We start from the raw sequence: 24,014 nt of genomic DNA, 5'->3' as shown, positions 1-24,014 counted from the left end.
AGAGGCCAAACCAGACACCACACCCAAATTAAGGGCCATCTCCCATGGCACTGCCCCTGTCATCACTGCATAGACCAGAGTGCTCAGGACCCTTCCGAGGCCCCCCAGACCTCCCCTCACAGGGGTGCAGGTTGTGGCCAAGCCCAGCCCTCCTGAGCTCTTTGTAGCCAAACCACCGGGGGGGGGGGGGGGGGGGGGGGTGGCAGTGAAGCTGGGGTCTGCCTTCACCAGGGTCTTTCTTTTCAAAGTACAGTTCGGGGGGGGGTCCCTGGGTGGCTCAGCGGTTTAGCGCCTGCCTTTGGCCCAGGGCGCGATCCTGGAGTCCCGGGATTGAGTCCCGCATCGGGCTCCCGGCATGGAGCCTGCTTCTCCCTCCTGTGTCTCTGCCTCTCTCTCTCTCTCTCTCTCTCTGTCTATCATGAATAAATAAATAAATAAATCTTAAAAAAAAAAAAAGTACAGTTCGTGGGCCAGCAGCAGCATGGGGAGCTTGCTAGAGACGCAGAAGCCCGGGCCCATCCCCAGATCTACTGAATCAGTCTCTATTTTTACAGAACCCTCAGGTGATTCAGGGGACATTAATGCTTGCAAAAAAAAAAAAAAAAAAGTTAGAGCTCTGACTTCTGGTACCTGGAACCAGCCCCCGTGTCCCCTTCACTCCCCAGCAAGAGCTCTAACCAGGTTCTGCTAAGGGTTCTGGCACCACAGCCCTGGAGGTGTTCGCTTAGTGCCAACAGATGCTGGGTCATCGCTCAGCGCCCACACTGTCTGAGGGCCACGCCCGCCGCGCTCTCTCTCTCTCTCTCTCTCTGAGAGAGAGAGAGAGAGAGAGAAAGCCAGTTCTCCATCCCAGCGACAGGCGACAGGCGACAGTCTTACAGCAGATCTTCTGTCTGCACAATGCAGGCGGGCCAGCCCCCCTCCCCCCCTCCCCCATTCCTCCCGCTGGCTTTCACGCTTTCCCTTAAAGAAATAAAGCACCAAGGAAACGAGTCCTTTGAAATCAACAAGCTGCTATGTTTCAAAGCACCTCCTCCTTAAGGAGAGGTTGGAGGATTTAAAATTAAACACACACACACACACACACACACACACACACACACACGGCCTGCAGGTGCCCTGCACTTTCTAGGGATGTAAATTACCCAGCTCTGTAATCGCTCACTGTGGGGAGGAGCTGCCTCTGGAAGCCCCGCTGCCCGTAGGTGCCATCAGAACAGCACGGGCCTGGGCACTGCACAGAAGTAGCTTAGCCCAGGCCTCCTGGGTGACTCCAGTTACGACCCAAACTTCAAGGGGACCTGGCTAGCCAAATCCTGTTACCTGTGTAGTGATGCTGGGAGACCCGACAGATGGCGGATGGCCCATGCTGGTCTGTGCGGTTAGCCAGCCCTCCCTGGGCCAGGCCATGGGCCACAGCAGCAGGTGACACCTCCCTGCCTTTCTCATCCAAGGGAGACAGTGAGTCTTTGGTGACTACCCCTTAGGCCCCAGGAGCAGTAAGGTCTTGGGCTTTGGAGTGACTGAGACAGAACCAGTCTGCCTAAAAGACCTTAGAATTCTCTAAAAGAAATGCAGCTCTCTGTTGGGACTCCACATTGGGTTCAGCTGAATGTTCCTCTGTGTCCTGGAGGGAGTGTGTGTCTGCTGACCCTTCAGCCCTCTGCCTCCCTTGGCTGCGGGGGGGGGGGGGGGGGGGGGGGGGGGGCATGCTATGTAAGGGAATGGTGCCCTCAGGGGTCACACAATGGGGAGGCCTGTGCTCTTGCTTGGGCTGCCAGCATGAGCCCCTCCCCCTTCCCCAGTCAGCAGGTCCCTGTGCCCATGGCTCTCAAAGGCAGACAACCCAAGGCACATGCAAGGGCTGGCTGTCTGGCTACCCCATCTCCCCTGCATCTTCAAGAAGAGTTTTTATGAAAGACAGAAGTGGGAAGAAGGGTTGGGGTCCCTCTGGAGGCAGCAATCACCAGGGTTCCAATTCGGAGCCTGTCTCCAGGTACTCTGCCTACAGTGGAATCTGATCAGGACAATCTGCAGTGCATTAGGTATGTTTTACTGCCCATTATCTCACAACTGAAGAAAACCGAAGGGGATTCCCGCAAGTCTGCAGAATTCATCCTGCTGCTGACCAACTGGAGGACACGCTTTCCCATAAATAGCCTAGAGAGTGGCAGCTCTGGTCACCAGCAGAGAAAGGGCTGCAGAGAGGGGACAAGCATCATTCAAACTAGGAGGACTCAAGGACAAAATTAGCACATTCTGGTAAAGCCAGAGAAGGATGCCCACAGCAGCATCACAGAAACCACAGGCACCAGCCCAGCAGGGCTTCTTTCTTCCCAAGAGGTGTGTGAGAGCATCCTGCATCACAGGACGGGGTCCGGAGCCTTCTGTGCCATCAGGTTTGCAGGACGAAAGGTGCTGGGGCAAATTTGCAAGCAGGGGCACTGGGCTGGGCTGCAATCATGACTGGAACCTTCTGTGCCCAGGAACACGCTGGGTGACAACAGAGTCTGACACTTAGAATATTAAAGCTTGAGGGGCCCTGGCAATATTCTCATTTTCTATATGAGAAAATTGAAGCCCGGGGGGAAATGGATTGCAAAAGGAAGGAAACAGGAAGAAGATGGTGGTAGTGAGGGCAGGGGCTTTGCGGTCAGAGGGGCCTGAGTTCAAGAGCTCCTATTTCATACATTCGTTCATTTACTGGGTGCTTTTCCCAGGCCAGGCTCTGTTCTACATGCCAGGGATGCAACAGCAAACAAAATGAGAGAAGTGTCTCCTCTGGGGGGTTTATATTTCTTGTGGAAGGGTCAGATGCCAATGAAGGAAAGAAACACACAGTGGCCGGTGGGGACGCATGATATGAAGAGAAATGACACGGGGGGGGGGGGAGGGCAGTGTTGCAAGTGGGAGGGCCGCTATTTTATGGTCTAAAAAGGCATTCCTGAGGAGGGGACATCTCGGCAAGATGTTCAGGAAAATGTGTTGTCACATGAGTGAGCAATCGGACAAAATGGGAACGCTCAAGCCCTGTCCTGTCTTCAAAGGCCCTGCCCTCCGCGGCCGCCGCCACCGCCGCCACCTCTGGGGCCCTTGCCCGGTGCGCAAGGGGGGCTGGCAGCCACTTCAACTATGGAGGTGTCAGTTCTCTCCAGGGTGAAACAGGGTCTACGTGACAACAGCTCCCCGCTCCCCAAGGGGGGCCACCTGCAGACTCCACGAGCGGACGCCTCCAAAGTGGCCGGCTTGGGGCCTGGCGCCAGGAGGACCCCCGCTACCGGGAAGCCTTGCACTGTTTGCCTTGATTCACCGAAAAATACCTAAGCCCCCCATTTATATTACATATTAATCACATAAATGCCATTTCTCCCCAAGAAAAGCCAGAGTGAGTGTGCGGTGTAAGTGGGGTAGGGGTGGAGAAGCCTTTGCCACCCACACCATCCCAGAAATGTCCGGCTTTTGTCAGCAGGATCTGGCCCCCCCACCCCGAGGCTCCTAGCGGCACCCCACGACGCCCAGCCCGGGCCCCCCTTACCCAGGCCACAGGGAAGCAGGGGAAGGTCTGCTGAGCGCCAGCTCTTCGGTGTAAAAATGCGAATCTCACTACTCACGGCGCCACAGCCCCGTATTAAAGCCTAGCAACCTCGGCAGTGGCCCCCCAGAGCCCTCGTCAGCAGTGGCCCCCGGGCCCATCTCATTGGGAGTGGCCCCCCAGCCCCCCTCGTCGGGAGTGGCACCCTGGCTCCCCTCGTCGGCAGTGGCCCCCCGGCCCCCCTCATTGGCAGTGGCCCACCGGCCCCTCTGGGATAGCTTGGAGCCACCACGTCTCCGCTTGGCCTCGGGGTGGTTGGACGTGGGGCGCTGCTCAGAAGCCGGGCCACGCGGCTCCGGGCCCAGCTCGGCGCCCAGCAGCTGCCTAGCCGGCAAGTGGCCTGGGGTCTCAGGGCTCCGTGGCCCAGCTGTCAAAGGAGGACAGCAGTGCCCACCCTACGGAGCTGCGCGGAACAGGGGCGGCAGGTCTCAGGGCGCTGCTCACAGCGGCGCCTCTTCTTGGCGCCCCACTGGATCCTCAGCCCCTGGGAGGCGAGGGGGACAGCCATGCCCCAGGGCAGGCAGCACCGACTCACATCACGTGGCTGTCGGCACCCACGTCTCTGAGCTCCTGCGCTGCCTCCCTGTTTGAAAGAGGCTGTGGCACCAGTGACGGGGAGCAGGCCTCCCCCCGCAGCCCAGCTCCCTGCACCCATGAGACGCAGCTTTCAGACCGGGTGGGGAGGGGGGTGGTGGTCCAACACGGCCCAGCCCACAGCCCCGAAGCGTTACCCGTGACAAGCACCGGGATCAGAGAAGGCCCAGGTTTCTCTCTGCCCCCTGACTTTGCAGTCCAGGGAGCCAGCCACGATCCGGGTATCGGGAGGCCAGCCAGGCGCCGGTCCTGACCGACCACCAACCATGCACGCGGACACCACTGCCCTGCCCTCGCTAGGCCTCAGCTTTCCCGTGTGTAAAATGGGTTGGTGAGCATGGTCTCTGAGGCACTGTTCAGCTCCGTATACATCCAGGGGGTGTCCCCCTGCACACGGGTGTGAGCAAGGCATGACCATGGACACTTGACCCTGCAGGCCTGGTGATGCTGAGGCAGCCTGCCCAGCCAGACTCGAATTATGCCCCTGGGGCAGCTGGGGCACCGAAAGTTGCTTTCGTGAGCAATAGTCAGACGATGGTGCTCTGGGGTGCGCTCCAAGAGGGATGCCTCAGTGACCTAAAGCACAAAGCAGGGGGCTCGAGAGCTGAGGAAGCCCCCGGCCAGGCCAGTCACTTAGCAACAGACGCAGCTCACAGCTCAGAAGAGCATGTGAGAGGAGCATCGTCGAGGGAGTGAACTGTGAATCTTCTTGGAAAGGAAAAAAAGGAGTGTGAGTAGGAAGCAGACAGGTAAACCTACCGGGTGCCAGAGAGCCGACGCCCGCAGCAGCTCTCCCAGCTTGGCCCTCGCAGCCACCTCGGGGGCGGCTGCTCCCCTGGGCAGAGGCCAGACCCAGCCCCTCCAGCCCCAGCAGCCAGGGGCAGCCTCCTGGAAGGCGGCATCCAGCAGCTCCCCAAGCACCCCTTCCTGGGCTCAGCGCCTCTCTTGTTTGGCAGGGATGCACCAGGTAACGCAGGGGATGAACTCAGGGGACCCACTCACCCTCCAAGCCGCCTCCCAGGGGACCTGCGTGGCGGGGCCCATCTTCGGGAGAGCCGGAAGCCCCGGGGACTACAGACGCCCAGCACCCCCCCCCCCCACCGGAGTCCCCTGGGACCTTGTTTTGCCACCCTCCGGTCTGGTTCTGGGGACAGTGCACCACTTCCCACAGACCTCCGGATGGAGAGCCAGGAGGAGCCTGGGGAGGGGAGGGGAGGGGGAAGCGAGGGGCGGGGAGGGAGGGGAGGGAGGGGCCCACCTGGCTGCCCGGTGGTGGGAAGGAAGCAAGGTTGGGGTCCCTGTCCGGGTCCCTGTCGCAGGCTCCACAGCCTCCTGATTTCCATGTGACAAGCAGGTGGTGGCCCGAACACTTCTCCTAATTACCTCAGAGCCCCTGGGCTTCGACAGAGCCCAAAACAGGTCGGACTGTTATCAGACACACAAATTGTCCTACAAATTATTTTTACTTGTTTTATCGAAGCTTCTGGCAGTCACCCAGGGCAAACTGCTCCTGACAGGCCCTGGCAGGTCCTGATGGCTGCTCTCCTTGGATTTTCCCCACCAGCTGCGTTCTTGACCCCCCCTGCCCCCCATCCTGAGGGCCCAGAGCCCTACAGCAGCTTTGGCTCTGTCCTCGCTCCCACCGCTGGGCTGCAGCTCAGACCCTTTCTCAGCCAGACTCCTGCAGCAGTCGCTCTCCTCTGGGCCTTCAGAGGCAGCTTCCTGAAATGCCCGGTGGCCCCAGCCCACTGCCTCCTGGAGAGAGCCCATGGCCCTCGCCAGATGCACGGCAGCTCCACCACTGGGTGCCTCCATTCCCTAGCCTCAGCTGCCATCTCTCCCCTCCCCCTGCATGAAGCCCTCCCCAGCCTCTGCCTACTGAAGCTTCCAGTCTTTGAAGAAGCAGCTCAAGGTCCACTGCCTCGCCTCTGACACGTTCAGTGATGCTCTAAGTGGGGATTAGTGCACCTTTCTTTCCCCTACTCGGCACGAAATAAATACTCTTTCACACTTTTACCATTTGGCTTTCTAGTATAGCTACTTGCATGCATCTCTGATTCCTCTTCTAAACAGGGAGCTCCTGGGGGCACCTGGGGGCTTGGTTGGTTAAGTGTCTGCCTTTGGTTCAGGTCATGATCCAGGGTCCTCGGATCGAGCCCTGCACTGGGCTCTCTGCTCTGCAGGGAGCCTGCTTCTCCCTCTCTCTCCCTCTGCCTGCCACTCCCCCTGTTGTGCTCTCTCTCTCTCTCTCTGTCAAATAAATAAATAAAATCTAAAAAATTAAAACAAACAGGGACCTCCCCAAAGGCAGAAACCAAGGTGCACCCAGCTTTGCATCTACCCGCCACTGCCTCAGCTCAGCCCGTGTCTGCCACACACAGGATAGAACAGGGTCCCCATGGATGTTCCAGGGTCCCTGCCATCTCACCCTCCAAGAGCAACTTGCTTCCCCTGTTGAAATCCTACCCGCTGCATTCACCTTGAAACAGAGGCAGGGGTGAAAGGCTAACACACTTGACCCAGATACATTTAAACCTACTAGGTGTCTGGCTGCCCCAACCAGGGCCGCTAATCTGGTGCAGCCCTCCTTTCCCCATGTGGGAAAGACCCCAGAACTTGGAAGCCAGCTTTCTGTTCTGTAATCATCTGTAAAATAGGAAACAGTGCTTACCCACCAAATGCATCTGGTAACCACATGGGTAGAAAGAGAAAGAAAAAGAAAAGTTTATCGGGAATTCAAATAAACAGAATGGTCATTTCTGACTACATTTCATAGATTTTTCAGGTTTGTGTTTTAGTCTCCCACTTATATCTCAAATAATACCATTTTTGGCTCTGCAAGACCAAATCCTCATGTATTACTGTTACATGTGCTCAATAAATAGATGAAGGAATTGAGTGGATTAATGAACGGATGCATTTTAAAGTTCCCAAATTTTCCATAGTCTGATAGAATTTCCCAGCTCCAAAATTTTTCTATTTTCTGATGCAATACTCTGATCCCAAGAAGACATGATGCCCCAAAGTTGCCCCAAGTTGCAGTTTATTTTTTAATAAGGTCTTTATTTATTTATTTGACACACAGAGAGAAAGCACCAGCAGGGGCAGAGGGACAAGTAGACTCCATGCTGAGCAGCGAGCCTGAGACAAGAAGGGGCTCAATTCCACGACCCTGAGATCATGACCCGAGCTGAAACCAAGAGTTGCACGCCCAGCCCAGTGAGCTACCCAGGCACTCCCCTGAAGTGGCAGTTTCAAGCAAAGGTAAACTAAGAAGCCTGGCCAGCATTCACTGACGGTTTGCCTCTTATAAAGGATCTACTCCTTGTGCCTCACTTTCTCCATTGTGTAGACAGGGTCCATCTTAACCTCAGCGAAATAAACCCTAGACAGGCACGGTCTCGGCACAGAGCATTCTGCTAGGCTAGTGAGACCATTCCAAACAAGAACCTACCGGCAAAAGAGCCAGGAGAACCTTCTTCGGCCTGTGTCACCTTCCTGTTGCATTTGTAGACTTGTTCTCTGCAGTCGGTATTTCTGTTTTCTTAGTCAAGGAGGAAGGGAAGCAGAAAAGGGGCAGATGGTCCAGAGGGGGAGGAACTGACACGAGAAGATGTGGGTGGGGCTAGTGCAAACAAAATCTTTTGGTTCAGTTTGACCATTTCATGTGAGGGGGAAAGGCATGCCCGGTGGGTGTGCAAGCAACATGGTGCAAGCAGCACCATGGCTGCCCCACAGATGCATTAAACTTGTGCCAGAATTTAGGTGCTAAGGGAACTTTGGAAGTCAGAGGAGGGTGTAGCAATAAACAACCACCACAACACACAGGAGATACTTCTTGAGGGCTGGCTCTGTACCAGCCACTGTAGGGAGCAGACATCGTCTCCTTAAATCCTGCCCATAACTGTATGGGGTTGGTTCCACAATTATTCCCATTCAACAGATGAAGCAATAGAGGTTCGAAGGGATTAGTTACCTAATTTCATTGAACTTAAGATCCTTTGATGTTGGCACTTTCTTGAACTTAGCAAAGAGGGTTGGTGGAAGGTTTTCACCTGACCAACAGCCATTTAGAAACACCACTGGTTGTACATTGTGCCCTGAATTTAAGATGTGACAACATACAGAAAAATGCATCTTGGAATTGATGAAGTAGGGAACTGCTGCATAGATATAAGTCAAACACAGGAGTGCACACCAGCACAGTCTGACTCTGGGATCTGACAACACTAGCGCAGAAAGATGGGTTTTGGAGCTAGGGAAGCCTGGTTTGAGTCCTGCGGCTACTTACTAGCTGTGAGTCCTATACAACCTCTTATGGTCTCGGCTTCTGGATCTGGATGGAGAAGGCAGCCCCAATCTCACAGAGTCATCATGAGGATAAAATGAGACAATGCAGATGACACATCAAAAACTGGCACCAGGGATGCCTGGATGGCTCAGCAGTTGAGCATCTGCCTTTGCTTCAGGTCATGATCCCAGGGTCCGAGATCGAGTCCCACATTGGGCTCCCTGCATGAAGCCTGCTTCTCCTTCTGCCTGTGTCTCTGCCTCCCTCTCTGTCTCTCATGAATAAATAAATACAATCTTAAAAAAAAAAATTGCATCAGCCACCTCTTCATGTGAGCACATGGGAGAAATGGGCTTGACCAGGTTTGGAAGCACAGCTGCCCACTGTGCATTGTCAGGGCACCAGAGTGTGACAAGCACGTGAGTGCCCGAGGATGCAGGATGTTGTTGGGGGATGTAGGTCCTGGTACTCCAACTCACTGCCCACTTCCTTCATTCAATGTTTACTGAACACTATGTGCCATGCCAGAGCAAATAATGCAACTCCCTTGTGTGATTTATATTCTAGTGTAAAGTGAGATATAAAAATCAGACAAATGTATAATTAATACTGTATATATAGACACATACCTATAGTATATATATAGATAGCACATAAATATGTACCGAATGTGAGGGGATGGAGTGAGTGAGACAAAGATGCTATAAAATATAGAGGGAAGAGGAAAGCACACTCTGATTAAGACCTGATAGAGTGAGGGGGTCCCTGGGTGGCTCAGCAGTTTGGCGCCTGCTTTCAGCTCAGGGTGTGATCCCAGAGTCCCGGAATTGAGTCCCACGTTGAGCTCACTGCATGGAGCCTGCTTCTCCCTCTGCCTGTGTCTCTGCCTCTCTCTCTCTCTCTCTCTGAATAAATAAATATATCTTAAAAAAAAAAAAGACATGATAGAGTGAGAGAATGAACCATGTAAATATCCTGAGAAACCATTCAGGGCAGAGAGAATAGGAGGTGCAAAGGCCCTGAGGCAGCCTGCTTGGTGAGTACAAGGACCAGAAAGAAGGGCCTGGGCCTAGAGCAGCCTAAGCCAGGGAAGAATGGGAACTGCTGGCAGGAAGACAGCTAGACTCCAGAGCAGGCAGGACTTGCAGGCCATGGAAAGGCCTAGGTTTCCTTTCAAGGCTAACAGGAAGCTGTTTTAAGTTTTTGAGCAGGGGAGTCATGTGACCCAACTGTTTTTAAGGAGATCTATAGGACAAATACAGAAACAGGAGGGGTAGGTAAGAGGTGATGATGGTGACCTGAGCCAGGTTGGTGGGTGAGGTTTAGGTTTTAAAGAGAGAGGGAAACAGAGGGCCCCAAGATGCTGAAGAGCACGCCAGGCCTCAGACAGGTAGAAGATCCATGGGACTGTCCCAACTGGAAAAAGATACTAGTTTCTTAAATCAGGTGTGAAAATAAAATGTCTAGGAGCAACAAGCAAAAACCTCACTACTTTATTTCCTCATCCACAGGCGGCTCACGGTGGTAACAGATGGGTCCTCACAGTATCTGCCCAAATTCTCTGACCTGGATTTTCTTAAAGCCACTATTTTGTCTTGTTTCATGGAGAGACAGAGGGAACCAAGGGGGTCCAATTACCTGAGTTACCCACCAGACTGCTGAAGAGCACTTGAATGAATAGTGATCAGAAACCCTTAATTACAGTCCCAACAGGATGTCTCTTTGGAGTAATGATGTCCTGGCAGTGAGAAGGGTTTTGCACCCGTTTCCTCACCAGCCCTCAGTGCAGTTTTGTGGAGGGGTTGGTAGAGAAGTGCTCCTACTGGGAACAGGTAATAGGACAGCTGAGATCACACTGAAGGGAGCAAGTATTTTTAAAGACTTTATTTATTTGTTTGAGAGAGAGAAAGAGAGAGAGAGCAGGTGCATGAGCAGGGCGAGGAGCAGAGGCAGAGGGAGAGAGAGAATCCACAAGCAGACTATCTGCTGAGTGTGGGGTTCAATCCCATGACCCCAAGATCATGACCTGAACCAAAACCAAGAGTCAGCCACTCAACTGACTGAGCCATCCAGGCGCCCCAGGAGTATTTCTGAAGACCTGCTATACTTACATATATTATGTATCCCAAAAAAAACTTGGGATAAAAAAAAGTAATTCTTATTTTACAAACAAAGAAGCCAAGGCTAAGGAAAGATAACTATCAGGTACAAGATTACCCTGCCATGAAGTGTAAGAGTGGGGATTCAAACTGTGGTCTCCCAAACTCTGAAGCCCATTTTCTTTCCGATATACTGGTGTTTTCCAATCTTTTGTATGTCATAACACACAAAGGAGAGAACACAGGTATGGCGTACTGGGGTAAATGGAGGAGGCCGTACCACTCTAGGCCACTCCAGGCTACTCCATGAGATGAAGGCATCATTATTTCTGGGCCACATGCTACCCACTGTGGCACTGGTGAGGAGATTCTCCAATGTGCTATGCTGCACTGTAAAGTGATACACTTGAATCTCATTCAGCAAGTCAACAGTGAGAAGAGTCCCTCTATCACCATTTCTCCCTGAAGTTAGGAGCTTCTTCATTTGGCCAGGTCCTTTCCGAAAGCCAACAACATAACGCAAGCTGGGGAACTCAAGGATATTCCTTCCAGCTGCTCTAAAGGAGTCCCCAAATTCCTAGCAGGCAGGTCATCTCAGTGGTGTGCCAGGACCGTGGACAGCGCCCACCAGGCCATTCAGGAAGCTGATGCTGGGTTGCACATGCTCTCCTTCCGTTGCCCCCCACCCCCCACCACCAGGGAAGAGAAGGTCCACATCATCACTGAATACTCACCTGGCAGCACCTGGTGGACACACTCCAGCAGGTGACTGTTCACATTCCTTGAAAGGTAGCTTTATCAAACAACGCTCCTGATACGGAGTGGGATTTAAAACTACAAGAGCCCAGGAGTCTTATAATTAAAGAGAAAATGCAACCAGCAGGAATTTGGGGGCGTGGACCAATAGATTCTATTTGCGAGTAAAAGAATAGGTGGCAAATTAGTAGTGCACAGAATCCAGAGGAAATTCTAATTAAACCAGTAATTAGAAATGATGGAGTACAGTGAGAGGCAACTTGTTATCTCCAAATAAACCCTGAGTAGCTTTGGAAGATCGAGCAGCAGCTCGGTGGGACAAATGCAGCAGGTGAGATAACCCCAGGGCCCAGGAGCTGGGGCATTATCCTCCTGCCCATGCCTGCCCCACCTTCATTTCATATGAGGCCCCAGAGTAAAAGCAGGGCTTTAAGTGTCAATTCCCAAGTTGGAGACTCAGGTTGCCCAGGACTTGCCTGACCCAGAATCATTCTGCAACAAAATATACCTGGTCATGAACATGAGAATAATGCAGGACAGCAATCTATCTTGCATCTGAGCTTATGTTCTCACCTGTAAGTTTTTTTACTCAGTGAATATCTAGGTTTTTCTTTTTTTTAAATAACTGGATTTATCCATAGTTGAAATTGAACAATGTTTTAATATAAGTAATTAGTCATGGGGGTGGGGGATGGGGGAATTTTAATTTTCATTTTTAAATATTTTATTTATTTATTTATTTATTTATTTATTTATTTATTTATTTATTCATGAGAGACACACACACAGAGAGAGAGAGAGAGAGAGAGGCAGAGACACAGGCAGAGGGAGAAGCAGGCTCCACGCAGGGAGCCCGACATGGGACTTGATCCCGGGTCTCCAGGATCCTGCCCTGGGCTGAAGGTAGGCACTAAACTGCTGAGCTACCCAGGGATGAATTTTCAAAGGAATATGTCTGCACAAAATGGCTGCCTGTGGAGCTAGGGCTTCTGGAAGAATTCTTTGTGTCCTCTGGGGGGTGGGATGGGGGACCATTAATACTCATACTCCAATTATCCACCCGCACCTACAGAACTTCCCCAAGATCAATGGAGGCTTGGAGATACCAGGTAAGATAGGACAATGCAAGCCTGTTTTTACCAGGGCTGGTGATTTCTCAGAGAGAGAAGAGACGAAGAAGCAGGAAGAATTAGATGCCAAGTTCCCCAGAGCAGCCTTGGATTCCAGTGGCAAAGCCCCAGGGGTGAGGACAGTGGTCTCTCCATGGGACAAGACTAGGAGGCAAGCAGCATCCCTCTGAGCAGCCCAGGCCAGCAGCTGCTGTAAATAACCTTGGAGGGTTAGCAGTTTTGCTCTGGGGTCTGGGGCCTCACCAGAAACTGCTGCAAATCCCTGGCAAGCACTCTTCCAGCAGAGAAACCTGACACACCAGAGCTCCCACCAGCGCCTGGCTGTCCTTGATTCTGCAGATGCAGAAATCCTCAGGGCATCATCCAACCTGCTCTGACTCTTTCCTCACTGCTTCCAGCACCAACCCCTGACTTGGATGAACTTTAAGGAATGAGGTCAGGAGTGGTAGAGATTGGGAAGAAAAAGACAGACAGGACAATAAAGCACCACAGTGGAGCCTGGGACCCACCTGCCATCACAGACCATATTCCCCAAACCTTGGAAGTTTAGGTATGTTCACTGTTTACCAAATTCCCATTAGTGGAGCCTCATTTCCCCCTTCCTTGGGGCACAAGCTTAAAGAACTGGACCCATGCACTTAGATAACCCGTTTGGATAGATGCCTAGGTAGCCAGCAAATATTTATGAAGAACTTAACATGAAGACATGTCACTTGAGTGGTTAAGAGCATAAAGTTTGGTTCTGACGGACCTGAGTTCAAATTCTCGGATGCCACTCACTACCTGTGTGACCTTGGGCAAATTATCAAACCTCTCTGAACCTCAAGTCCCACATCTGTCAACTGCAGAGAGCAATATCCATCTCCTGGGATCATAGCGAAGATTAAATGAGATGGTGTATGAATAAAGCACTTAGCACAGCACGGGAGCCTCAGTAAGAACCTGGATATTATCACTGTGCGCCCGGCATGGCGTGAGCTGCAGCCACTCCTCCTAAAACCACACCAAGTAGGCCTTTCCGCACAGGTCACTGGCCCGCCTGTCTAGGGTGGCGCACTAATACAGATCCACCTGTGGTATTGTGCTTCTGACCTCTGGAAGTCTGGGACACTAGGTTGGGGAAGGTGATGTGAAAGGACTTTGTGGAGGCTGAGTGACAGTCTTTTCCCAGCCTGGTGCTCCAGATGTTTGGCTGTGAGAACTTCTTGCTGCCCAGCCTAGGAGGGAGCAATAACTCAGATCTGCTTCCAGGAAGAAAGCACAAATCCATCTTCCCTTGAAACTATTTCTGCTACTTAGCTTAGCAGCCTTAAAGGGATTGCTGACGGAACTGCCCTGCTGCAGCTAACGTGGACAGGAAAGGAGCACGAGGGGAGGGGAGGGGAGGGGCAGGAGCCTGCTTCTCCAGAATCCCCTCATCTCTGAAATTTGCTCCCACCTCCAGTGGGGGAGGGCATTGATCCAGGGTGCGTGTACCCGCCGCCCCCCCCCCCACATACACACTGTCAGCAGTAGACCGGAGTCTCTTTTGCTGCACTGGGGATGCCCTTATTGCCTTCGCTCTTGAGGCACACGCATCTTAGCTCAGCACCAAGTCTAACACGTCACAGAAAGAAAGAGCGAGGGGCCAGGATCCCTCAGAGAAGGCAGGAGACACACTTCTTTCCTCTCCAGGATGGTTGCCATGTGGCTTCCAACTCCATGATGGATAGGACAGGTGTGGGGGAGGATGGCAAGATCTGATCTAAGGGCAGGGGACCCCTGAAGTCCACCTAGCAAATGCCACAACTTGAGAGCAGACCACAGCCAGGCACGATCCTAAGGCATCAAGGTCTGTGTGGGAATCTCGCCCCAGAGCTGTTGCAGACAGCCAAGGACACCCATCAGGCCCAGCGTAGCTCTGCCCGCCACTGCGCAGCCTCTACGCAGCCCCCCCACGACCCTGCTCCTACTGAGGAGACCTGAAGGCTGGGCAGAGGTCAGTTTGAGCTGAATTATGGGTCCTTCTCAACCACATGTGAAGCCCTGACACTTTCATTTGTTCCACACCCTCTCTCACACCAAGGCACAAGGGCAGGGAGAGAGAGAACCACCACTGGTTAAGAGCCATAAAGAAAGGGGTGAGGGATCAACATTTTGTGAGCATCTGCCAGGTGTCCAGCCTGGGCTCAAAATAAGCCTGAGGAAGCACCGTAGGCTATCTTATAACTGAGAAAACCAAGGCTCCAGAGGTAAAGTGACTTGCCCAAGGTCACTGGCACATGGCGGGGCACTGGGCCCACCTCTGACCACAATCGCAGCCTCTCCTCCAATCCCTCCACCCCAACCTGGCTCTGGTTCCCTTTCCTGTGAGGTCAGAGTTCCAGGACTCCTGCCCAGGAGCCAGGGAGCCTGTGCTCACTCTGAACACTTGCCCACTTCTAGTCTGTGACCCCAAAATCCGGGGAGCTCTGGGCATTCCTGCTTGCAAAGAACTCCACTGAACTCACAAATAGCTGATACACAACTCTGTGTGTGACTCAGGCCAAACGAACTCACTCCAGTCAGAGTTGATGGGCACGATGTGCCTCCTGCACTGAGTCACTCGCTCTCCAGGTGGAGCTGCAACTCACCACCTACTTAGAGCTACAGCTGCTTGGTTAGAGAAAAAGGCAGCCGAAGAGCCGAAACCTCTCGTGGTCCCAGTGGATAGGCCACAGCCAAGGACAATCAGGTGTGACCTCAAAGCCCTTCCTGCTTGGGTGATGGGTCCACCCCACTGGACCTGGGATAATGTAAAGCACAGCATGAAATATAAGAATCCTTCACTGTTAATGTCAACACTCTGTGACCTTGTTCTCCAGACATCAATCCGTGTGTCCAGGACAGCCTAACGGGCTCCAACTAAAGTTTTTGTTGAATATTTTGGGAGCCATTAAAGGATTTTCTTAGCTTCTGGAAGTTCCTTTTAAGGACAGTGCCCTCACAAGGATCTTTCTTCTCTGTCCCACTGCCCAGTCTCTCCAACCCAACCCGCCTGCCTCACTGTCACAGCTGGACTGCCTCCAAGGTAGCCCTGGTTAGAAATTTCCGAATTCCTAAATATTTTTCAAAGAAGGAAAGGGGAATGGGGTTTTAAAAAAAAAAACAACATTTTTTTTTTTGACTCCACTTGACAGCGACGGGGTCCTGTTAGGTGAGTGGCCTCGGGATTTCTGAACACTAGCAGCCGCGGCAGGCGGGGCCCTTGGAGCTCTACCGCGCCAGGCTCCTTCCCGGCGGCCCAGGGCCGCGGCCCTCCGCAGGCGGCGCACGCGGGGCGCGGGGAGCCGCGAGGCCCAGCCTGGGGGGCGCCCTCCGCCCCGCGCCCCGCGCCCCGCGCTCGCCCGTCGGCCGCTTCCCGGCGCGCTTCCCCGGGGGAGGGCTCCCCGCCGGCTCCCGCTCAGCGGCGGCCGCCCGGTGCGGCGCTCCCCAAGGTCGCGGGGTCCCCGCGGGCCCCCCCGCCGCGCCCCGGCCCGCCCCCGCCCCCGCCCCCGCCGCCCTCCTGCGGCTCCGCGCGGTGGCCGGGGCTCCCGGGGCTCCCGGGGCGGGAGGAGCGGGCCGAGCGCGGGCCGGCGCGGCCTCCGGGGGCCCACCTGGCTGCGGGGCCGGCGACTCACCTGGCGGGCGGGCGCCGTCGCGCGGACTGGCCGCGCTGCAGCCGGGAGGGAGGCCGCGTCCCCGACGGCGGCGGGCGCAGGTCCCTCCCGGGCGGCCCGAGGGCGGCGGCGGCGGCGGCGGCGGCGGCGGCGGCGGCGGCCGGGCTGCGAGGGGACCCGGGGCCGCGCGTCCGCGCACGCGGCTCTGCTCGCTCCTCGCCGCCTCCTCGCCGCGGGGCCCGGATCCGCCCGCCGCGCGCTCGAGCCCCCGGGGGCGCGGGGCGCGGGGCCAGGGGCCGCGGAGCGCGTGGGGTGCGGTCGCCCGCGCCGAGGGCCGCCCTCCCTGCGCCCGGGCCGCGCGGGCTCTGCGGAGCGGAACGCACCGAGCGGGGCGGAGCGCGGCGCGCACGGTTCCCTCGCTTCCCGAGAGGCCGCCCTGGCGGCGGGGCGCCGTGACGCAGGCCTGACTCACGCGCGGGCCGCGTCAGTGCGAGGCTCCGGGGCCGCGAGCGAGGCTCTGATGGCCGACGACGCAGGCTGCGGGGGGGGGGGGGGGGGGGCGGGGGGCACCGAGAAGGACAGGGAGGGGGGCAGGGAGAGGAAGGGGGGGCAGGGAGGGGGAGAGGGGGGCGGGGAGAGGGGCTAACCCCGAGCGGCCCCCCGAGGCCCCCGCGGGACCCAAACCCTGGGGCAGCACCACCAGGGCTCCCATCCTCAGAGAGGAAGGCGCCCCGATGGCCAAAGGCCTTATTTCTTGGCGTTTCCAGGAGCAGCTCCGTGGCCTTCCTCCGCGAACTCTGCCCCAGCCAAGGCCGTAGGCCTGGGCCTAGACACTCCCCTCCGGGCCCCTGCAGCGCCTTCTCCACAGCGCGGCCCCCAGCACCACGGTCCTTCCATCCTCCCTCCCTGCAACAGCCTTCCCAGGGCAGACGATCTTCCATACAGTTCCGCTGAGCTCCTCCTGCATGCCGTGGGCGGCGGGGACTGCGAGGATCTCGGAACCGCGGCGGAACCTCTGGGACAAGCAGAGGGGGCCTACCTAGATAGTCCCAATACCAGGCGGAAGGACCGGGGAACCCTACAAGATGGGAAAATTGGAGGATGATCAAAGGAGAGGACAATTCTGACCAGGCTCTGAGTAGGCCTTGGGGAAGCAAGCTGGGATGCTAGCCTCAAAGGGTGGACAGGACTCCAAGAGACCGAGAGCGGGAAGGCTGGCGCTTGTGGAGGGGAGAGTGTGACAAGGACAAAGTTGCCACAGAGTGGAGAAGGTGTGCAAGGGGCCACGGCCTGGGTTGGAGGGGTGGGGCAATAGGGGTGAAGTTAGGGAGGTGGGAGCCATCCCCCCAGCTGTGGAGGGCTGTATGGGGAGTCTGGGATGAGTCCTCTCTGCTCTAGAGGACCTTGGTGTTAGAGACAGTGTTTTGGGGGACCAGGGGGAGGTGGAGGCGGTTTCTCAGTTGTCCTACTGACAGGCAATAGGACCATTGCCACAAACTCTGAAGGCCAAGATTTTACCTTTGCAGTCTAAGGACTGAGCCTGCCGCCGTTTCACGGACACTGGCAGGAGCTGTGAGACTCCAGGACCAGAGACAAAGTGCTTCATCAGCTGTGGTGCAGCAGGCAGCAGGACCTTCACTTTCAAATCAGCTTCCCTTGACCCCCAACTCCCATGGGAAGGACTGGGTCATGGTGATCCTGCACACACTGAGGAAGTCTAAGTTTAGAAACCCCAATCCTTTACAGTGGGCTGCAAGCAAACCTGCCAACCTTTGCCCTGGAGAGAGACCTTATCACCCTAGACAGCAAACAAGCCCATCCTCCCTTCAGAGACACTGTAGCTTCCGAAGCTGTTCACCATGCAGATATCCTCCAAAAGATAGTCTGGAGCAGAAAGCCTTCAGTGCCTCTGCCCACGAGACCTACAGAAATGTGAGACTCCCATGGAGAATTATCTCCCAAAGGACATCTATCTTTTCAACAGCTACTGAGTGTTAGCTGGTGTTTGCCTGGTGCTCTTCTAGGCCTTGAGGATGCAGCACAGAGCAGGACAGATAATGATCCCTTTCCTCGGGGAGCTTACATTCAAGTGCACGCATCCAGCAGCAAGGAGTGGGGTGAAGGGGCCTGGCAGGAAGCAGCAAGAGATACAGGAGACATGCGAGGTGAACAAACAGGATGCTACAGCAGACCTGGTGGGGAACGTGAGAAGAGATAGCGCAGAGACAGGTGGTTTTAGGGCAGGGGAACTCAAGGGCTGTGCTAATGGAAAGGATAGGACTTCGGACCTTACGGACCTGTTTCCTTTCATCCTGACTCCCATTTACTACAGACCTTGAGCAAGTGACATCACATCTCTGAGCCTTAGTTTCCACGTCCGTAAAATGAATAATACATACCCCGTAAAGCTGTTACGATGCTTAGATGAGATGATTTTTTTTAAAGATCTGGTATTACATCTGATCTGTATGCTTAATAAATGATGGTTATTAGTGGTATTATTATATTATTGTAATATTATTAATCAGGACAGGGAATCTCAGAAGAGGAACAGATTTGAGGAGCAGTAGGGAAGAAGGTAATGAGATCGTGGATTTGGGACATATGGAAAATAAAGTGCCGGTGGGATATCAAGACAATAACCGGAAGAAGTCTTTGCTCCTCTGCCCGTATATCACATCTGCCCAGTAAAGTGCCAACCTTGAACGACCTCGATACTTGGTTTCTCTATGCCAAGTTCTCCAGAGAAAACATACTAAGGGGGACACTGGTGTCCCTCTGCTTTCACAATTGCTAACCTCAAGTGGGCTCTCATGTGGCACAACAGCCTTCCTAGGATTCTCTGGTCAACTCACTTCTCCGCTCTGTTGGAGGCCACTCCAGCCGTCTCCATTCTTGCAAGCACCCACGCCGCTGTCCCCCACCCCACCCCACTGGTCCCTGCCTTGCTTCGGCCAGAAGCCCCCTTGGTTCTCCACTGCCCCCATCTGCAGCTACATTTGCACCTGCCCTCTCCCCCTCCTTCCTGATCAGCCTCCACCTGCCCACTGGGTCCCCTGGCCCCATCCTTCCCGAGGGCCTCAATCACTGCAGGTTATGCCTTCTCTCCTGTCTTATCAACATTTCCCTTTCTGCTGGATCCTTCCTAGCAGCTAGCTTCCTTTTACAAAGTCACTAAAGCTTCCATCCCCACCTTCTCATTTTCTCCCACGCACCCTGCTTCCATTCCCCTCATTCTCCACTTGCTCCTCTACTCACCTGTGCCCATGATGCTGCCAGATGGCTTTCTCTTGCTAAGGTCACAAGGGACCTCTATGTCACTAAATCCATGGAACAATCTCCATGTCCTCATCTCCCTGACCTCTCTGTGATACTTGTCTTAGCTGCCCTCTCCTTCCTTCTAGAACTTGCTTCCCAAGGCCCCACATTCCCCCATATTCTTCCTACCCTTCTGGCCACCCCTCGGTTTCCCCTGTTGACCTCTTAGCGTTGGACCTCCCAGAGCCCAAGCCTTTTCACCCTCTGTACCCCTCTCCTAGACCATTTCCCAGACCACTGACTCCCACCTTTACACCTCCATTCCAGACATCCTTCTGAATGTCATATACTCAACCTCTTACTCCACCTTTCCACTTGACTCCCTCAGAATCACCGCCAACACAGATGGGCAAGAAATAAATTCAACATTCAAAGTTCTACCCTGTAAATATCCCATAGTTCACTTCTTGGTCTTCTTCTTCTAGGCCTCTCTGGCTCCATGAATAGTTGAGCCAGTCAGAAACCCAAAAATCATCCTTGGGACCTCCTCTTTCTCACTTCGTTGTGAAATCTGCCACTAATTCCTGGAGATTTCATCTCCTAAGTACCTCTAGAATCTGGCCACTTCTCTTTCATTCTGCTGCCATGACCCTAGTCCAGACCAGAACAGTCGCTCACCTGGACCCTCACCATCATGTCCTGTTTCCAAATCCAGTGTTGCTCCCTTTTTCCACCCGGCAACGGCATGATCTTTTAGAAGTCCGGATATGATCACACTCTCCTCAAGCTTGCAGAGTTTGGCCCACATCTTCAACACATCCTTCCAGGCCCTTCTTCAGCCCTAGCCTCATTTCACACCTTCCCCCATGGCCTTCCCCACAGCCCACTGCCTGCTCTGACCTTCTCTTGGCTCTCCTACACACCCACTCCTTCCTGACTTGGTCTGCAGCCATGTCCCCTCTCTGCCAGAGAGCCTCTCAGTCCCCTCCTCCTCTTCCCTCACTCCCTACTTCCCCACCCAGTTCACCTCAAACCCTAATTCTTCACACCTCTCTTGACCATGGAGGAGGATTCGATCAATCTCCCAGGTAGACATTTCTTCTCCTTTGGTAGCCCCTTTCATGATTGTAATTCGATGCTTAATGGTGTGACCTGGCTGCTGAGTGATGGTCTCCCTGGCTGATGGGTAAGCTCCACGAGGGCAAGACCATGTCCATCTTCACCACGAAGTGGACTCTCCATAAGAATTTGCTGAAAGAATAGATAATGCGTGGTTAGAAATATGGGTGTAAAGTCCAGGAGAGAGGGCTGGAGACACAGACTTGGAATCATGAGCAGAAAGCAGGTGCTGAGGGGAACCTGGGTGGCTCAGTGGTTGAGCGTCTGCTTTCAGCTCAGGTCATGATCCCAGGGTCCTGGGATCGAGTCCCACATCGCGGGCCCCGCAGGGAGCCTGCTTCTCCCTCTGCCTGTGTCTCTGCCTCTCTCTGTGTCTCTCATGAATAAATAAATAAAATCTTTTAAAAAAGAGAGAGAGAGAGAGAGAGAAAGTAGGTGCTGAAGTGGAGGGGAAGGACAGCCCTCCAGAGGAAGCATGTAGAAGACAGTCAAGAGGGCAGAACATGGGGGGCTGTGTCTGATTCTGCTGGGCAGGAGGAAAGAAGACAGAGAGGAAGAGTCAAGAGGTGAGAAGACAATGTATGTCACAGAAGAAAGCGTTTCCAGAAGGAAAAGGCAGTCCAAGTGTCAACATCTGCAGTGAAGTGAAAGATTACGAAGCCCAGAAGGTATCCCTGATTGAAGGCTCCGACATGGAGAGGGGAAGGATGGCTTCCACCAGGAAGTCTTCCTGAACCCTTCCACTGTCAGTGGCCACCTCCCCTCTGAACATCTGGAAAACGGATTCTTCCTTTCCAGACCTAACAAAAGATATTTAAAGTCTGTAGTATAACATTTTGAGGTAAGATTATTAGTATCCCCTGCTCACTCCTAGAGGAACTCAGGCGTGGTGTCCAAGTCATACAGTGAAGTCCCTCCCAGGTCCAAAGTCCCTGCTCTCAATCTTGACATTAGGGCCTTATAATGTAGGCCTCCCTTCACATGTCTATATCTTGCCTCTCAAATAAGAGTGTAGCTGCACGTAGAGCAGGGACCTACCTCTTCCTATTCCTCTTCATCTCTCCATACCTCGAGTCTCCCTGCCCCAAAGGATTTACACATAATAGGTGCTTGGTCAAACCTTACACACTGCGAAGCCCTGTCAAACAGAGTGGGTCCAACCCAATGACCTAATCCATTCTTCTCAATACTGGTCCTGCTTGGAAGAGGAGACATATTTACCGGTTCAACTCCCCTCCCCAGCTTTTCCTTTTCCACCCAAGCCTGTCTTCCTAAAAAGAAAGACACTGAAGTAATGCTTCTAATTTTTATTTCTGTCTACGTGAATCCAAGGAAACGCTACACCCAGAATCATTAAGTAGTAAGATGTAGGAGGAGGTGCTGGCCATAGCTTTTTCCAGGACACAGGGAAATCGCCCAGATTGCAATTCACCTAAATTGTTTGTGTTTCGGAGTGTCTTAAACACACAGATGCTAAGCTTTGATCTCTCTTTCATTCTGAGTGGCACAATTATTAGAGTTTTTCCAGTGTGGATGTTTTTGAAAATGGCCCCAAACATTCTTTGACAGTGCTCTCTTCAAGAAGTGACACCTCTACCTCCTCCCTTTGAACCTGGGATCTGTGACATCTGAACAAGAGAAGTAAGTTGTGCATATTTCTGGACCCAGGCCATAAGAAAATGGTAGCTTCCATTGTCTCTCTCAGGATGCTTGATCTTAGAACCTGACTTCCATTCTGTGGAGCCTACGGACAGAGGCCCATGTGGAGAAGAGGTCCCCAGCCCTCTGCGTGGGCTGAGCTCCTGATCTACCGCAGGTACCACCTTGCCAGCCACGTGACTGAGTCATCTCGGAAGCAGCTCTTCCAGCCGACTCAAGCCCCCCAGCTGATGCTGCATGGAGCAGAGACAAACTGCCCTGCTGAGTCCTTCTTAAATGCATGACCCACAGAAACCATGAGATAGAGAAAAATAATCATTGCTTTAATAAGCCACTACATTTTAGGGTGCTTTGTTACACAGCAATAAATGCCCAGAACAGCCATGTACTTGGTGAATAAGTATGGAAGCTGCAAGGTCAGTGACCCCGTGCTACATTCACAACTTGGAGACCTCCCTCACCACCGACTTAGCAGCAGTAAATGGGCCTTTTGCCATGGCCATCATAGGGATGCCATCCTCCCAGATTCATGGAGTTAGATCAGCAAAGGGGAGGGGCAAACCTCAACTGATGAGGGTTCAAACTGTAAAACATCGCTGATACCAAAGTCCCCACCCACCACTGTTATTGTGTGTGTCTTTTGAATAAATGCTAGGCCTACTGCAGTTCCTTGAGGATGATTATCCTGTTATAGCTTCTGAGGATAAAGCCAATCCCTGTGGATATGTGAAATTTCACTCGAATGAAGAGGCAAATGGCAGCATTAACTCCCTGCGGGAAATGGAAACTGGAACCTAGAACAGGAGCTCAGATTTCCTCTCAGGCTACTCCCACCCATATCACTTCTGCTCTCTTACTTCATTTTCCTGGTGGCCTGTGGCCACCATCCCTAATAACCTGTATTTTGCTTTTCCAGTGAGACCCTATGGGCTTCATCGGCTCACCAATCAGTGGGAGTTGGTGGAAGAAATGACACACATGTACCATCCTGAGTTAGAAAATGAGCAAGGAAGTGAGTCTTAGTTTTCAAAGGCAGGGATGTTCGAGCAGTGAGGGGCAATAGCATTGTGAGCATGTTGGAAACTCGGCTCCTGCAGACTAGGGCTAGAGTTCACAGTCTTACCCCCTGTCATTAGTGTGGGACCTCTGGGGACCTAGTGTTCCCATTTGTGAAATGGGGATAAGAAGAGTGCCCTTCTCATGGGATGTTGAGCTTTAAAAGGAACACATTTATACCAGCAGCTGACACAGAGTGAGGACTCTACAAGCTACACTGCTGCTGTGATAAGATTGACAATGCCGACAATGGTGACAGTGACAACGACATAGTGAAGAGCTAGGCCACAAGGTTGGAAGGCCAGAGCCCCCTCTCCTGGGGTGCTGTGTAGATGGAACAGAACTGAGCTCAGGGAGGAAGCTCTGCCAGCAATCCCAGCTGTCTGGGATGTCCCAAGCTTGAGCCACCTGTTATGGAGAGAGCAATCGGAACCTGACTGGAGAAGGGACTTCCATGGCAGAGTCAGCACACAGCAGGCAGCCAGCCACTCCCTCACCTGGCCCAACTGGAGCAACTGCAGTGGCGGGTGCGGGGTGGGGGTGGGGGGTTGGGGGAGCAGCCCTTCCTACTGGGGAAGGGCAGCCCACCTGCTCTTGTCTACATGCAATAGGTCTCTTTGCAAATCCAACTACTTCATATTTGGGGAAAGCTTATCTGTATCTGGCACTGTGCTAAGCTCGGTCAGCTCACGGCCGGATTCGCAGGCAGGGTTTACACCATCAGCCAAAGACAACATGGAAGGTGTTAAGAAGCTAAGCAACTTTCCTCTGTATTGGTCAGCACCTAACAAAGGCTAAATCAGCCCCAGTGGTGAGAAGACAATGATGGACTTCATCCACATA

General features: G+C 53.6%; 1 protein-coding gene across 2 annotated transcripts in view; it reads right to left on the bottom strand.

Annotated features, from left to right (window-relative positions):
* SLC6A17 (solute carrier family 6 member 17) overlaps nucleotides 1–16,213 on the bottom strand; it is a 49,613-nt gene extending 33,400 nt beyond the window's left edge. Inside the window, exon 1 of one of the 2 annotated variants that reach the window (XM_077905804.1) lies at nucleotides 16,101–16,213. The gene's annotated coding sequence lies outside the window, so the exon portion shown is untranslated. Of the gene's footprint in view, nucleotides 1–7,640; nucleotides 7,660–16,100 lie in introns of those variants that run through there. The other variant, XM_077905805.1, reaches the window with a different exon arrangement.
* Between the last annotated feature and the right edge of the window lie 7,801 nt (nucleotides 16,214–24,014).

This window comes from Canis aureus, chromosome 8, assembly GCF_053574225.1.
Source record: "Canis aureus isolate CA01 chromosome 8, VMU_Caureus_v.1.0, whole genome shotgun sequence".
Taxonomy (NCBI): Eukaryota; Metazoa; Chordata; class Mammalia; order Carnivora; family Canidae; genus Canis; species Canis aureus.
The sequence above is the reverse complement of the archived record's forward strand: the minus strand, read 5'-3'. Positions and strand labels throughout refer to the sequence as shown.